This window comes from Nannospalax galili, unplaced genomic scaffold (assembly GCF_000622305.1).
Source record: "Nannospalax galili isolate Female #2095 unplaced genomic scaffold, S.galili_v1.0 scaffold50, whole genome shotgun sequence".
NCBI classification, from domain to species: domain Eukaryota; kingdom Metazoa; phylum Chordata; class Mammalia; order Rodentia; family Spalacidae; genus Nannospalax; species Nannospalax galili.
The window spans coordinates 2,756,052-2,772,137 of NW_008328749.1; the positions used below are offsets into that span (position 1 = coordinate 2,756,052).

A 16,086-nucleotide genomic window follows, 5' to 3' on the forward strand; every position below is an offset into this window, starting at 1 on the left:
AAATTCATTGGTTCCCCATGAAAGCCTTAGTCAAACATTGGGTTGACACTGGAACCTTAGAAAGGAATACGCATTGCTTGAGGTCGGAGGGGAATTCTCACAACAGATGGAATGTTTATTTGTTGATGATATTGTTTCTGATGGTTATTAAAAAATACAAAGTTGGAAGATATTAGAAGGATATGGGAATAAAGATATTTTACCAAGAAGGATTTATGAATGAGGATTAGGATGGCTGGATATTTCCAGAATTAACAAAAAAATAAAAATAAATAAATTATTCCTTCTGAATAATAAAAACTGTAACTGGATCCTGGAACCTAACTGGATCCTAGAAAGGACCCAGCGTTCTAATAACCTCGGGAAAAGGATATACATTTGTGTTTCCACAGGATACTGAAACACCCTTGTGGATCCCAGACCAGCTCATCAAGCCCTACAATCAAGCCCAGGAAAAGGAAGAATCGAGGAAGACTAAAATCTGTGATGCACAAACTACAGAAGTTGAGTGTGTCTCCTCCACAGGCCCGATCAGCACAGGAAGCGAGCCTGCCCACCTGGGGACAAGTGAAAAAACTGACGCGTAAAGCAGAGAATGCTGTGGTTGCTTCAGGGCAACCTTTGACAAAAGAAAATATGTTTCTTACAATTCTTGCTGTTCTGACCATACAAGCGTCAGTTGCTTTAGGAGAGATTTATTGGGTGTATGTACCTAACCCACCTCTTTTGCATCCTGTAGGATGGGGAGATGGATCACAAATTAAAATAATGACTAACTATAGCCAACCTTTAGGTGGGTCTGAAGATTTTAAAACTTTTCATTTAACTTCTGAAATTGTTAAACAATGAGGAAACCTTCAAAAATCCTCACGGGAGGAGTCTGGTTATTTGTTCTAATAAATAAAAAAGGGAGGAGATGTTGGGAGCCAAAAGGCCAGAAGAGAAACATCTTTATGGCTTTGAGAAAAAGACAGCTTTATGGTTTCCTGCGAATCTCTATGGCCTTGAGAAAAGACAGTCTTAATGGGTTTCTGTAAGTTTCTATAAGATAATACCTGGTTGAGGAATGTGGGAAAACAACTTGTGACCCAAGTCAAGTCAGCCTTGAGAAATATTTACTACCGATGTTAGTCCTGGGAAATGTTAACCACATGCCTTCTCAGACAAACTCCTCTGCCCCTCTTTGACAATTAGCCCTTAGTGGAAAATTCCACCAGAGCCCCTCTTCCTTTGTCTCTATTCCCGCCTTCCACTCCCCCCGCCCTGAGCCTACTATAAATATACGCTGTGTGTACTCAATAAACGGAGCTTGATCAGAACACTGTCTTGCTCCCTTTCTTCGTGTTCCTTGTTTGTCATTCTTTCTAGGACCCCCACTCGTCGTGCCACTGTAGAAGTGTCCTGCGGGTCGGGACAAAAACATTTCTCAGTTCCATTATTATAACTTGTCATTCACTTGTTTGGGTCATATCTTTCACCTGTTTTATTGCTGCAGCTTCTCAATGTTGTCTGCTTGGTATTGCTACACTCAAATCCACTCTCTAAATGGTAGACAGGGAGCTCTTTCCAAAGACAATTCAGAATATGGCAACTCCTTATTTAATACAAGTCAGAGGTTTGTATATAGGAACTCTCTATGTCAGTTTTGCACCTCTTCAGAAGCAAATCTAAAATAGTCTCAAATTTCATTGAAGAATTTAAATGAATTAATCAGGCCAAAAGGATTCATTGCAACGCTGATATTGGGCATAGGTGCATTGATTACCATCTTGACTTCGCTTACTGTTTCCTCTATTGCTCTAGTGGAAGAAGTCAAAACGACACATTTTGTAAATAATCTTAACAAAAATATTTCATTGGCTTTAACAGATCAATATAACATTAATCAAAAGCTAGACATGAGGATAAACGCTTTAGAAGAAGTGATTTTAGCTTTAAGACAGAAAGTACAAAATTTAAAGGTACAGCTCTCTGCTAAGTGTCATGCTAGTTTTAAATATATTTGCGTGACTCCTTTGAGTTACAATACATCCTTGAATTGGAATGCTACCAAAAACCATTTGTTAAGAGTATAGAAAGACACTAAAATATCTCATGATATACAAGATTTACAGTTACAAATATCAACAATGAGTCAGGCACGTTTGGATGATGAAGATATCTCTTTTCTAACGCAATCACTAAAAAATAATTTGATTTCACTTAACCCTTTCAATTGGGTGCATAGTTTGATTACTGCAGGTGTCATCATAGGAGTAATTCTTCTCCTTATCTTTCTGCTCCCAGTCATCTTTTGGCTAGTTTTTTCTTCTGTCTCATCTCTCCGGTGAAAAGTACACGAACTACATTTAAAAAATAAAAAAAAGGATGAAATGTCACACCATCTCCAATGGGGCCCACGTGAGATCTTCCGTGGGTTGAGTCTGGAACTTCAAGGAAGGTTGCCTCTTGGAGTTGGTTGTGTTGAAAAACATGCAGTGTACTTGGCATGCTTTACTTGCTATTATTTTTCTAACTGTTACTGTATCTTGGGCTTTTTGGAAAGCACCTGGTGTCCCTGGCACTGCTATCACCACCTTTATTAAGATGAAATAGTTATGTTTATAAGTCCCATACTTGGAAGGATTTCATGAGAGCTACAGGATTAAAATAGGATATCGATGTAACTTGGGGTTTGGAACATATTAATGAATAAGGAAAAATAAAAGATAGATATATAGCAACATTGTTGTGAATCACCTGGAATTCAAATAGAAACATTAATAATTACAGAGCTAGTATTGAAAGTACAATAGTGGTTTGAGGTCAGCTCACCGGGTAACCACAAAACATAAAGGTCTCTAATGTGACTTACCAAGATGAAAAACAGAAACTTTCTGTTTAGTGCTAGTTAATGTTTGACAATGTATTGTTCACCTGTGTTTCACTTTTGTCTCTGGAATCAGAACTCTTAAGAAAAATGATTAAACCACAAAACAATGACTTATTGATGTAATCATGTAACTTTGTAATTTATAATCTAAGCTCTGAAGCTGCAAAATTACACTCAGACTTTCACCAACTCCTGTGTGTTTGTCTGTTTGTCACTAGCCGACTCCTTGTCCACCCTCTCGACGACCCTGTTGCCATCGGACTGAACTGCCCCAGTCTGGGCTGTTCCATTGCAAAGGATGTCTGAGTACAAATGTCGTCTGGATAGGACTTAACATGTATGGTAGAAGAAGCTCTGAAGCTGCAAAATTACACTCAGACTTTCACCAACTCCTGTGTGTTTGTCTGTTTGTCACTAGCCGACTCCTTGTCCACCCTCTCGACGACCCTGTTGCCATCGGACTGAACTGCCCCAGTCTGGGCTGTTCCATTGCAAAGGATGTCTGAGTACAAATGTCGTCTGGATAGGACTTAACATGTATGGTAGAAGACATGAGGTGTGGTGGGTGGTTTGGGGGGCATTGATGGGGAAGGGGTGACTAATTTGAATAATTTATGTTGTATGAAATATACAAAACTCAAAATATTTTAAATATTCAAATTACTCATGTTAAAGCAGTTAAGAAATAATATAGTTAAATCCTTAATATCTAAGAGTTAAGCAATAAGAATGAGGCTGATAAACACGAAGAATCATCTAATGTTGATGCAATTACAGTACACACTCCTCTACTTTTTTTTATATGTGTTCAAAGCCTGATGTGTGACACTCATATTTAATAAGGAGTCCATCAGTATTACATTGGTGGATTTAAGAAATTTGTGATATTTCTAGCGCAATAACCAACAAAAGTTACTAATGACCTGTACCTTTATTTTATTTTACCAATCTACATTTACAGGAATTTGGGTTGTAAAAATTCAGCATCAGTATTTCTGAATGATAGGTGATGTAGTTTACTTAAAACATGTTTATTATGTTATTTTATTCAAATTTGGCCCTTCTGATTCTACACATTCTAAGGTACATGGTCCAATTGATGAGTAAGTTCCTGACTCCATTCTCTTACATTTCCTTATTCTAATTATACATACCCAAGATGGATTGTTTTTTCTTCCTCCAAGACTGGTTTGTTGGGTGAACATGAGATTGATGAGCTCTGGCATACTTTTTTTTTTTAATAGCAAGCAAAACAATACTTAATAAGTCCATTTCAATATGTAGCAGAACAGATGAGACAGATTACACAGGAATATTGCATTGTGATAGAACTCCAAACTTTGAATGCTAGTGTATAGTTACTGGTTAAAATTTAATTGCAGTCACTACATTTTAGTATGTGCAAAGTCCTCAGTAATTTTCTGAGGATACGGAGGAGGTAAGAGGACAGATTTTTCTGTATCTGCCTATAATACTATTGTAACACAAAGTTCACACTACAGTCCTTCAGTGCATTTCTTACTGAATCGAAGTTATTAATCAAAATATCCTTTATTTTAGCATCTGTCATGTATATTTTGGCTTACAAATGATTTCAGAGATAAAGTAGTGCTATCATGATAGTTTAAATTTCACACAGGAATTTTCTAGAATCAGATCTATCACACCATGTAAGGGATTCAGGAAGCAGTGATGTGATGAGGTACTCCACCTCACCTTTATAGAATCTGGGCAAGGGCTACTGCAATCACATTGGCCCTGTCTTCCGTCAGGTTGCCAACTGTCAACTCCAGAGAAAACACCACAACACCGTGTGCAGAGCTCTGGACAAAGTCTTCCATCTCCTGTGTAAGAAAGTTTGGTTCATCACAAAAGAGCAGTAGCACCACAAAGTCTGTTGTAAAGATTGGTACAAATGTCCAAGGAAGAAAGTCGAGTATTATTAACAACAATTGGAGTGCTGGCTCTCCTCAGAATTCCTGAAATACAGGCAATATAAAACATGCAATTTTAACCATTTGTAAGCCTTACAATTTGCTGTTGTCACATGAATGCACATACATATTCACACATGCACAGCTCCACACAACTCACACACAGCATTTTCATCTTGAAAAACTGAAAATTTGTATAAATTGAATAAAAAATTCTCCTTCTTCTTCCCTGGTTCCATGACTACTATACTTTCACCTTTCTGTCTAGGATTTTAGGTAGTCTAAGTCTTTTATGTAAAGGGATTCACATAGCATTTTTCACAAGCTGATTTTACTTAGTGCAATATCATTAAAGTAATTAAAGGTCCATGTGTCCATATTCCCTACATTATAAAAGCTTAGTGACATTTGTCTGTGTTGACATATTACATATTGTTTGTCAATATGTCTATTAATTAATATACAACTTGCTTCTACTGCTGTGATTATACTTTCACAAATATCTCTTTGAAATTTTTCAATCAGTTCTTGTATATATGTTCCATGGAGTAAAATTACTGGAATATCAATCTATTTCTAGTTCTGTCAGCAACCTCCCATACTCATTTTTTATAATGTAGGGAATTGTGCAGTGCCTGAGGAGGTCAGAAGAAGACATTGGATTCCCCTGGAGCTATAGTTATGAACAGTTGTTAGCCACCAGGTGGGTGCTGGGAACTGAACCTGGGTCCTCTGCAAGAGCAGCCAGTGCTCTTAAACCTTGATCCATCTCTTCAGCCCACATCCTTCATACTTGTTTCATTAGTGGTTATTTCTAATAGATATAGGTCAGTTTTTGATTTTGGTTTTGTTTTTTTTATCTTTTTGAGACAGAATTTCCCTGTAACCCCAGCTGGCCTAGAACTCCCTATGTAGACCAGACTGGCCTCGAACTCACAGAGATTCACCGGCCTCTGGATCCCCAGTGCTGGAATTAAAGGCGTGCATCACCACATCTGGCTTAATATATGTCAGTTTTGTTGGAAAATTATTTCCTGTATGAGATCAACTTCATTTAGTGTATTTGCAAGTTCAAGTGTATGCATACATATATATGGGTATGCTTCTCCTTGTATTGTCCATTATGATAGTAGATAAATTCATTGCATGTTCATGAAAGTGACTTTTTCTTGACCAAACTCCATCTGTTTTCTCTAAAATCACTTTGTACGTAGGACTTGGCTTTTGGATGTCCTCTCTGCATTTGGTGTTTGTGTGTTCTTTTTTCATAATGAAATTTATAAACAATCCTTTAATAGAATCTTGCCAAATTAGTGTAACCCAAACACCAACACTGGTCTTGATCATGCCTCATGTATGTTTCAATCTCCCACCCTCCTTCCCAGGTGATATCTGATCCTAAATATCTTGAGTAACTTTCTTTTCATAACAGTTATGGTGTTAAATCTCAGATAGTGTCAGATTCTTTTTTGGCATTCTGAAACTCTCTTGTTGGACCATGCATGTGCATGTATAAAGACATGATCTGCATTAATGACTGACTGATTAGTTGTCTGTTAGTGAGTCAAATTCCTGAAAAACCACTCTGCAGAAACATCTACTGCTGTTGTTAAATGTGACAATTCTAAGCCATAATATAGTGATGCTTAAAAAAGAATCCACCTGACTCAGCATTCATAAGCCAGCAGTGGACCCTAACTGCTCAGCACCTGTTCCTTCAGATTTCTCTTGGAGCCAGGGCTTAGCTCATTATTTTTGAAAAAGTATATATATCGAGCATAAAATGGGGAATTAAAGTCAGGGCCACACCCTTATCAGAGTCTCTTATGCCTTGATCCCTAGGTCTAGAATATTACACACACACCAACAAACAGATTTCTCTCATTGTCTGCACTGAGAAAAGCATGCTGCTTTGAGTGCTTTGATATGTCAAGCACGCATATGCACATGCATACTCTATTTTACATCATCTTAAGTGAAGAGCAAGGAAGAGTCCTGAGTGTTAAGGTCATTTGCTAGACCACAAGAGAAGCAGAGAGCTCTGAATTTATTTACATTATAAACAGAAAGTCGTTGGTTGAAAGGTTAAGTAAAAGTCATTCATTATCTCATACATTATGTCTGCATTATAAAAATCAGTCCTATACTTAATCACCCCACCTTCCTCTTTCAAATTGATTTAGAATTCAGGAAAAACAGAGGCCTGATTCCTAGATGTCCCAGTTTTAATGGGCTGGATTAGATTTCCTGGTAAGCAGAATCTGGTTACAATCACAGGCGTCTTTGATTGAAGGCCACCTGCTTTGCTGGAGCTCTTACTTGCTGACTGTCTGAAGAGTGATACTTTTTCCTGACTTTGGGGTGGGTTTTTTTTTTTTTTTTTTGGCTTGGCTATTGTGTGGCCTGTATTTTGGTTAGATGTAAACCCTTTTCAATCCCTTCCTGACTTTATGCTCAATCAGTGCTCCCTGCTTTATTTCTTTCTGGTGTCAATGTAATAGAGATAATTTGAAACTTCATGGCCACTTAGGGAAATATAAAACAGTCCTAAACCTGCTTCTTGAAGACTCTACCTTCTCATCACCTCCACTGCCTTCTCTCTTCCACCCTTTGATTATGCCTTTCTTCAAAATCCACCGATGTTTACATGGCCACAGTTAAAGGGATTTAAGCTTCTTCAGAACAAATAAATGAGGCAGAAAGAAAGAAAAAAAAAGCTAGATGGAAGTAGAATGAATATGCTTTTCATTTAGGTGGCGTTAGAAGATATCCAGAGTGCTTTAAGATGCCTGTCTCTTAAGCTTAAAATGCAGGCAACAGCCTATCTAGGGTTAGCCCTCCATATCAGGAGATTAGAAAATATTAAAATTCATCTGGGCGTGGTGGTGCAAGCCGTTAATCTTAGGACTCAGGAGGCTGAGGGAAGCAGATCTCTGTGAGTTCAAGGACAGTGTAGTCTACACAGTGAGATCCAGGCCAGCTAGGCTAAAGAGAGACCCTGTCTAAAAAAGATGCCCCCTCCCAAAAAAGAAAATGTTAAAATTCTTCATCACAAATATGTGTTCAAATATTTATCTTTGATTGTGTAGGTAATCTTGACTTGTCTCAATTTTGTTAGAAATATAGTTTGGATGAAACTTAACGTAGACGACAACTTTTATTGCTGTACTTACTGACTCATGATATGACTTTAGAATGAAGGCCATTGATAGCTCTAATTGTTATGTTCATATTTATTGTATCATAAATAAATATTATCTTGACTTCTGTTAGAATTATTGATTAAATTTAAAGAATCCCTAAACAGATTTCTATGCAATTTCTATGCAATTAATGATCACTTGAACAAATTAAATATAACTTGAAATTGTCAGAATATAGAGGAAATGAATTGCTTTCATGATCACATAACTTGAGTACATCTTTGGTAAATAAAATTAGTTTGATATTATTGATTTAATAAATCAGCTCCTTTCTCAGTTGTGGGAATGACTTTTCTGGGAATGCCTTCTGTTACAAAAAGAATCTTACCTAACCTTGGAACCAAAGTTAATATTGTTTTCAGATCATTAAACACTATCTCAGCTTGTTTACAACATAAACAATCTCAGTAGGCATTCTGCTTCTCTTGTAAGCTAAATAGATAAATTTAATCCTTCATGTCTCTTCCTTCTGTTGTGCCCAGTTTGCAAAACCCCAAAGACCACCAAGGAGCTGACCAATGCAAATACACAATGTTTTCTTTATTGTTACAAGTTTAAGCTTGAGCCCACTCTGTCACCGAGCTAGCAGACCTCAGATGTGAGACCCCTTGCTTTGGGAGACAGAGGTTTTTATAGGTTTATTTTAGCAGGGTCAGCAAGTAGGGGAGTAGGAGGTACCCAGCCTGGCAAGCATCTGATTGGTTGCAGCCCAGTGTCAAACCATAAACTGCTAGCTTCAGGAAATCTGAAAAGACATCTGAACTTTTAGTTCTTTCCTGTTCCTGGTTAATTGACCACTGGCTGGGTCAAGGGTCAATTATAGCTGTTCTCTATCCATTTTAAGTGTACTTTTTGTGTGTGTATGTGTGTGTTTTTTCCTGGAACAGGATTTAGAGCTGGGTCAGTCCCATGGAGGTTTTATTCAAGATGGAATCACTCAGGTCTCTCTCTCATTCCTCCCTCTGACTAGTACCTTGGGGGCCCAATCATGGGTGCTACTTCATTTTATATTTTTATTACCCAGACTCTGGAGGGACTGATAGTGGGTTTGCATTACCATTAGCTGTATAGCTCCCAGCCACTCTTTTATAAAAGCTACCAATTTATTTAAAATGCAAGGTCCAAACTCAAGAGCATAATCAGAATGAGGAGGGTCCAAATAAGGTTAAAATCAAAGTGATCAACCAAGGGGAGCTATTGAACCAGGATTTAAACCATCCTTGTTTAGCCCTATATTTGTTATCTCTTTGAGCCAGACTTTATTTAACCTTGGCCAGGGATATTTTTGATGACCCCAGCGTGATCTACATAAAAACAACACTCTTTTTTGAGGGTAGCACAGAGGCCTCTCTGCTGCAAGAATAACAGGTCTAGGCCTCTTTAATTTTGTCGAACCATTTCTGTCAAGGAGGTTAGGAATAATGGGAGGGGGCATTTTAAACATTATCTCAAAGGGGGTTAATTCCATTCAGTAAGGGGAGTTATGCATTCATTAGAATGTGAATGGAAGGAGTGTCACCCAGTCACTGCCAGTCTCTAAGTTCAATATAGTTAAAGTCTCTTTTAGAGTTTTATTTATTTATTTTTTACCTGTCCTGAACTCTGGGTCTATAAGCACAATGTAGTTTTTTAATTAATCCCCAGAACTGTGGCCAGAATCTGACTTACCATGGACACAATAGCTGGTCCATTATCTGACCCTATCATCTGTGGAAAGCTGTATCTGGGGAGGAATTCTTTTAACAGGTTTTTTTTTTGTTGTTGTTGTTGGGTTTTTTTGCCATCATTGACCTATTTCATGTTTAGTAGGGAAGGCTCCAGCCCATCCTGAAAAAGTATCTACAAAGACTAGTAAATAACGGTATCTGTACCTGTCAGGTTTTATCTCAGTGAAATCCATTTTTTAATAGGCTCTAGGATTTCTCCCTCAAAGTCTGATTTCTGGATTTTTAATATTTGGCATTGCGTTAGTGAGTTGGCAAGCTTTTATCCTCTTGAAGAGCGGTGTATTTTTGTCAACATTTGATTTTTAATTTTGGGGGGAGGATCAGCCTTCCTTCCGCTGACCGCCACCATTTTTTTTAGGCATTGGGTAGTTGGCAGTCCCTTTATCTATTTTAGGTCCTCCCTGGTATATTTGGGCTTTTGGAGGAGGTTTGGGTCACCTGGGTCAATTAGTGTGGTGACCAAGATTGATTCAATTTGGAGGGCAGCTTGTTTAATCACCTGATCTGCTCGATTGTTAGTTTGGGAAACCAGATCATCCCCTTTTTGATGACCTGGGCAGTGGATAATTGCCAATTTCTTTGGCAGCCAGAAAGCCCTCAGCAATGTTGGGATTTTTTTTCTTTTTCTTGACAGTCTTTTTCTCTACCATTAATAAGCTCCATTTTTGATATATTGTCCTATGAATGTGCACGGTGGCAAAGGTATATTGGCTGTCCGTATACACATTAAACTTTTGTCCTTTTTTAATATCAGCACCTTAGGGCAGTCAGTCTAGCCTTTTGGGCTGAAGTGTCAGTGGGCAGAGGCTCTGCCCAAATGATGCCGGTTAATGATACCACAGCCACCCCTGCATACCTCTTGCCATCCTGGACAAAGCTGCTCCAGTCAGTGAACCAGGTTACTTTAGCATCAGATAATGGGGCATCTCTTAAATCTGATCGGATACCATGGACATGGGCCAGGATTCTGGCACAATCATGCAGGGGGGCATCCAAGTCTGGGTCCAGCAAGAGCATGGCTGGATTTAGGGCAATGGATACCTGGAAGATGATTTTAGCAGGATTAAGAAGTAATGCCTGATAATGAGTTATACGGGCATTACTTAGCCATCTGTCTGGGGGGCTGCTTTAAAACTCTTTTAATTGCATGTGGTGTGGTGATGTTCAAGTTCTGGCCCAAAGTCAGTTTGTCAGTATCTTTTACCAACAGTGCTTCTTTGAGTATATAGCCTAAATATTGGACCTGTTGTTTGCATAGTTGGGCCTTTTTAGCAGAGGCCTGATAGCCCAGGCTTCCCAACATCTGCAACAGGCTTTCTGTGCTGTCCATGCAAGCCTCTTGTCTATCAGCAGCCACAAGTAGGTCATTCACATACTGTAAGAGACTCCTTTTCCCGATGCTATCTATCTTAGACGTCTCCGCTGGTCCTCTGGATCCACAGTGGCAGCTAGCAGGATCCTTGCCAGGTCCTTGTTCTGCCTTTATCTTTTTTCTGTGCAATTTTTATTATTGTACACTTTTTCGGCCTTAGTTATTAAATCTCTTAAGCTCTTTTTACCCAGTCTCTCAATTCTTTGGTATTAGGTTGTACTTGCTGTGAAAATTTTAGCTGCTTAAGCAATGAATTACTCTGGAAGCAAAGAATTATCCCAGTTTATGTTGCAAACAACTGGTGGGATTAGATTGATAACATCTGCTTGTGTTTGTGTATGCTTCTCTGGATCAGCAGGGGTCAGAAAGGGAAAATCATTCCCTGATAAGAAAAAATTCATCTTTTCCTTTCCCATATCATACTGGTTGCATTCTTTAAATAAATACAGAACAAAGTGTTCAGTACACAAAAGTTTTCAGAAGAATAGTTCTGAAAGAACGCAGAAGGAACAAGCTCTGATAGCAGATGAGGCTCATTCTTGGATCTAAACAACAATGAATCAGGATGTGTTTGTTCAGGCACTGCTGTACTATGGCATCTCTCTGCCAAATTTTGTTATAATTACATTATAAAATCATGTTCTTATTTTACCTATTCACATGGGGTTAGTAAAGAAATAACCTGGATTGGCATCTAGATTGTTTAGAGTTATGTTACCCCCAAATCAGTTTCAAAATGCTTTTTGTTGCTGGTGTGGTTGTGCAAACCTTTAATCCCAGCACTCAGGAGGCAGAGGTACAAGGATTTCTATGAGTTTGAGGTCAGCCTGGTCTAAATAGCAAGTTCCAGGTCAGGTCAGTGAGACCTACATTGTAAGACCTTGCCTTTAAAAAAGAAAATCATTTTGTTAAGCTGCCCTTAGAAAGAGGGGTCCTCTCCAACAGGGATTAGAGAAATGGCCCTTTAATTAGGAGTACTTGCTTGTAGAGGACCTGGGTTTGGTTTCTAGCACCCACATGGTGCCTTAAAATCATTTGTAACTGTGATTCCAGGGGATCCAATTCCTTTTCTAGCCTCTGTGGGCATCAGGTATGCATATGCGCATAAATACATGAAGAAAAACACTCAGAAAGACAAGATAAAAATAAATACATCTTTAAACCAAACAAAACATAGTTAAATTTAATGACTCATATTACTATGTATCTACCTAATCTCTAAGTAATCACTTTCTATTTCTGTGACTATGATTATTAAGAAAAATTTAGATATCACTGAGACCTTTCTTTGCTTACCACCTTTCCCTTTAGTCTAATATCTTTTTTTTTTTTTTCTTTTGAGGCAGGGCCTCCCTGTAGCCCCAGCTAGCCTGGAAGTCACTATGTAGACCTGTAGCCCAGGCTGTGGTCATGTCTGGACTTGTGTGAATGTCATTCAAACATGTAATCCATAGTCCTTGCCTTATATATTCCACACAAGAATGATTCTGCCTTCTTTAGTAGCCTTTCCACAACAAACTCAAATGGAGAGCCAAAAATTTTCTAGAATTCTTGCCATACCATACATTCATTTTTTTTTTTCTGATGCTCAGTGGATTGCTTTTTTTTTCTTTCCATAAAACAATGACCACAACCTACCATCCTAAATAGGATATTTTTATTTCTAATTGTTTGCTGATCTTTATTTCACAAATGTTTTTCATAAACTGGAATGAAAAAATTCTAAATTTGTCTCTAAGACTCTATATTGTTTATATCATTTTTCAAAATGCTAATTTTAAAGCATAATTTCAAGTTAAAGATACCAGTGTCCTGAAGAACACACCATTCCTATGACTCAAAGGTGCTCCTGGTTATTCCCTGTAGCCCCAGCTGGATTGAAAGTTGCTATATAGACCAGGCTGGCCTTGAACTCAGAGAGATCTGAGTGCTGGGATTAAAGTAGTATACCACCATGCCTGGACAAATCTTTTTTAACTGTCATGAAATACACAAAATTTGAATGTGTATTTAAAAATTTTTTTAATACAGTGTTAAAATTTTAAATTACAATACTGTGTGTGCATAAGGTCAGCTCTCTTTTTTATTTTTTTACCATTTGGGTCCCAGGATGTAAGTCAGATCCTCAGGCTTGGTTACAAGTGCTTTTACCTGCTGAGCCATCTTGCAGGCCCATACTTTGAGAATTCTTGATTTATTTGTTAAATATCTATTCTCTCAAATGCACAGATATTTAAAAGACTTGACAATTACTAAGAATCAAAGCTTGTTTCTGTAACTTCAGTTCAACCTCTACTATTCCATATTAGACTGTTTTTCCTATTTTTCTTTTTCTTTTTGTTTCTTTTTTCTTTATTCTAGTGTAGCCCTTGGACATAGGAGGCCACCTCTCCACTACTGAGCTACATCCTTAGCACATCCTTTATGTCCTTGCTCTGTGCCTCCCCCCTATCCCACCTTTCAACGTTTTCATTCCTTTAATGTGGATAGAGAAATCTCTTATACAGAGTGTTAGATTGCACAGAACTTAAGGACTCTCACCTCTGCCACTTACCTTGTGAATTACTATACACATCCTCAATGACTGGGTTTGAAAACAGAAATGTAATCTTTTGAATAAAATCAAACTTTACATTGTGGCTAGTACATCAGTAGAAAAAAGGGGTACTTTAAGATATAACTTAGTAGCACACTAAAAATTGTCACTTTCCCTGTATCCTAAAAGTGTTACGTGAGTAAAAATCACCCTCTAGGCTTACAAAACTCTTTTATAATTGTTAAGGACAGGTTTTAATGAGAAGTGATAGAAACTAATGAGTTTTTTACTAATGAGTAAATGTGGAAGGCTGTGCTCCCTATTTATTCCCGTATCTCCTCCTTACACTGACTGCCGGGCAACTTGTTCTTTCCTCCCTGCAACATTTCCACAGTTTTAATATTCATTCAGTTTGTCTTTCAAGGTAGAATTACTGGTGTATCTGGGTGAGCCAGTGCACACTTTGTTTTTTTGTACATTCAGTACTTACTTGTGTGGGGTGTGTCAGTCACATACCAGTATGTTTTGAATGAATCATTGAGATTTTCTTATGCGTTAGTAATACCTTAACTGTCTTTATCCCCCAAAGTCCCACAGGTTTCAATTTTCTGCTGTACCCAAAACAAATTTCAGACACTTGTGATGGAATAGATACATGAATTTCTACTGACAGTTCTCTTTACCTTAATTCCTGTGATTCTAATTTTGAGACAAGTATTTTGAATGAATACAATATGACCACTGTCACCGAAAATGCAAGGCAAACAGAAGCAAACAAAAGGAAATATATTTACTTCAGGCAGAGGCTTGGCAGGTTTGTAGTGGAGTCCTCCCACAAAATCTGGTAAGGTCAAAGTTTGGTAAGGTTGGGTAAGGAAACTCCAGATCCTAGTAGGTCCAAATGAGCCACATATCTGCTTTGCTCATTGTCTCATATATGGTAGTGGGTCTTCCTGAAAGAGAAGAAGCAAAGTGAAGCATTGAGAACTGACACATGACAGGTGAAAATGAATGTGCAGCTAATTTTCTAGAAGAACTTTTTTTTTCTTTTGGCCTTTTTGAGACAGCGTCTCCCTGTAGCTCCAGCTGACCTGGAACTTTCTATGTTGACCAGGTTGGCCTCGAACTCACAGAGACTCACCTGTCTCTGCCTCCAGAGTGCTGCCACCACACCCAGCCTTTAGAAGAACTTTCAATAACGTAGCTGGAGATGTATAAAAGTGTCCATATTTTTGCTATTAAAAAATCTCTCAGGCTGGGTGTGGTGGTCTCAGAAAGACCACCACAACCACACCAACAAAAAAAACAAAACAAAACAAAAAAACTCTGTGTGTGTATGGTTGTGTGCACAATGTATATGTATGTTACATGTACTTATGCTTAGAGAATATAAAGTTGAAACATGAGACTTGTGAGAGGAGACCACATGTTAAATTCATATCTGTATTTAAAAATTATTATTTTACTAACATTATTTTTTTATTTTATGTGAATGAATGATATGTCTGCATATATGTAAAAGCAACCATGTCGTGTAGTGCCCGTGGAGGTCAGAAGAGGGCTTCAGATCCCTTCGAACTGGAGTTACAGATGGTTGTTAGCCACAATGTGGCTGCTGGGATTCAAACCCAGGTCTCCTACAAGAACAGCAGTGCTCTTAGCTGCTCAGCCATCTTTCCAGCCCCATGCATTTAAAAATTATTAGGTATCTACATATTGCATTGAAAGTATAAGTAAATACATAGATGTCGTTATCTATGAATCCTCTCTGTCATATCCATTGAAACACCTTTCCCTGGACTACGTCATGTTTTTTGCCATATAGTTCTTTTCATTATGTTTTTGAGACAGGGTCTTCCTGTAGCCCCGGTTGGCCTAGAGCTTGCTATGTAAACCAGGCTGGCCTCCATCTGATGGAAGTCTGCCTGCCTCTGACTTCTGAGTGCTGGGATTTGCAGGGATGAAAGATGTGCATCATGACCACTGGCTTTTTGTTTTGTTTTTGATTTAAAAGAACCTTAATGCTTTGTTCTCTAAGTTAATGGAGAATTTTGCTTTGCTTTGTAAAGTCTAATGGAGCCTAGACTGATTTAGAACATACTGTGTAGCCCAAATTGACCTTGAACTCCTGATCGTCATGCTTCCACATTAAAAGGCCTGAGATTACAGGCATATGCCACTGCACCCAGTATGAACATTTGAGAGGTTTATGTTTTTCATTTTCATTTCGGTGTACGGTCTCACTATGTGGCCCTGATGACCTCAAAAACACGTAACTGAGTATGCTTGTATTTCTTGTTCCACTGCTTTTGAGCCGTATTTAAGTTTGTAGTAATTAGGTATTATATGTTTAGATATATTAAGTATGAAGATGTTTTAACATATGGGGAATGTCTGCTTGCTCTATTTTTCTTTAATTTAATGAAGAGAGAACTTCAAAAC

General features: G+C 38.1%; 1 pseudogene; it reads right to left on the minus strand.

Annotated features, from left to right (window-relative positions):
• The window catches only part of LOC103731313, a 31,038-nt pseudogene extending 16,446 nt beyond the window's left edge, over nt 1-14,592 (minus strand).
• Nucleotides 14,593-16,086: the final 1,494 nt, after the last annotated feature.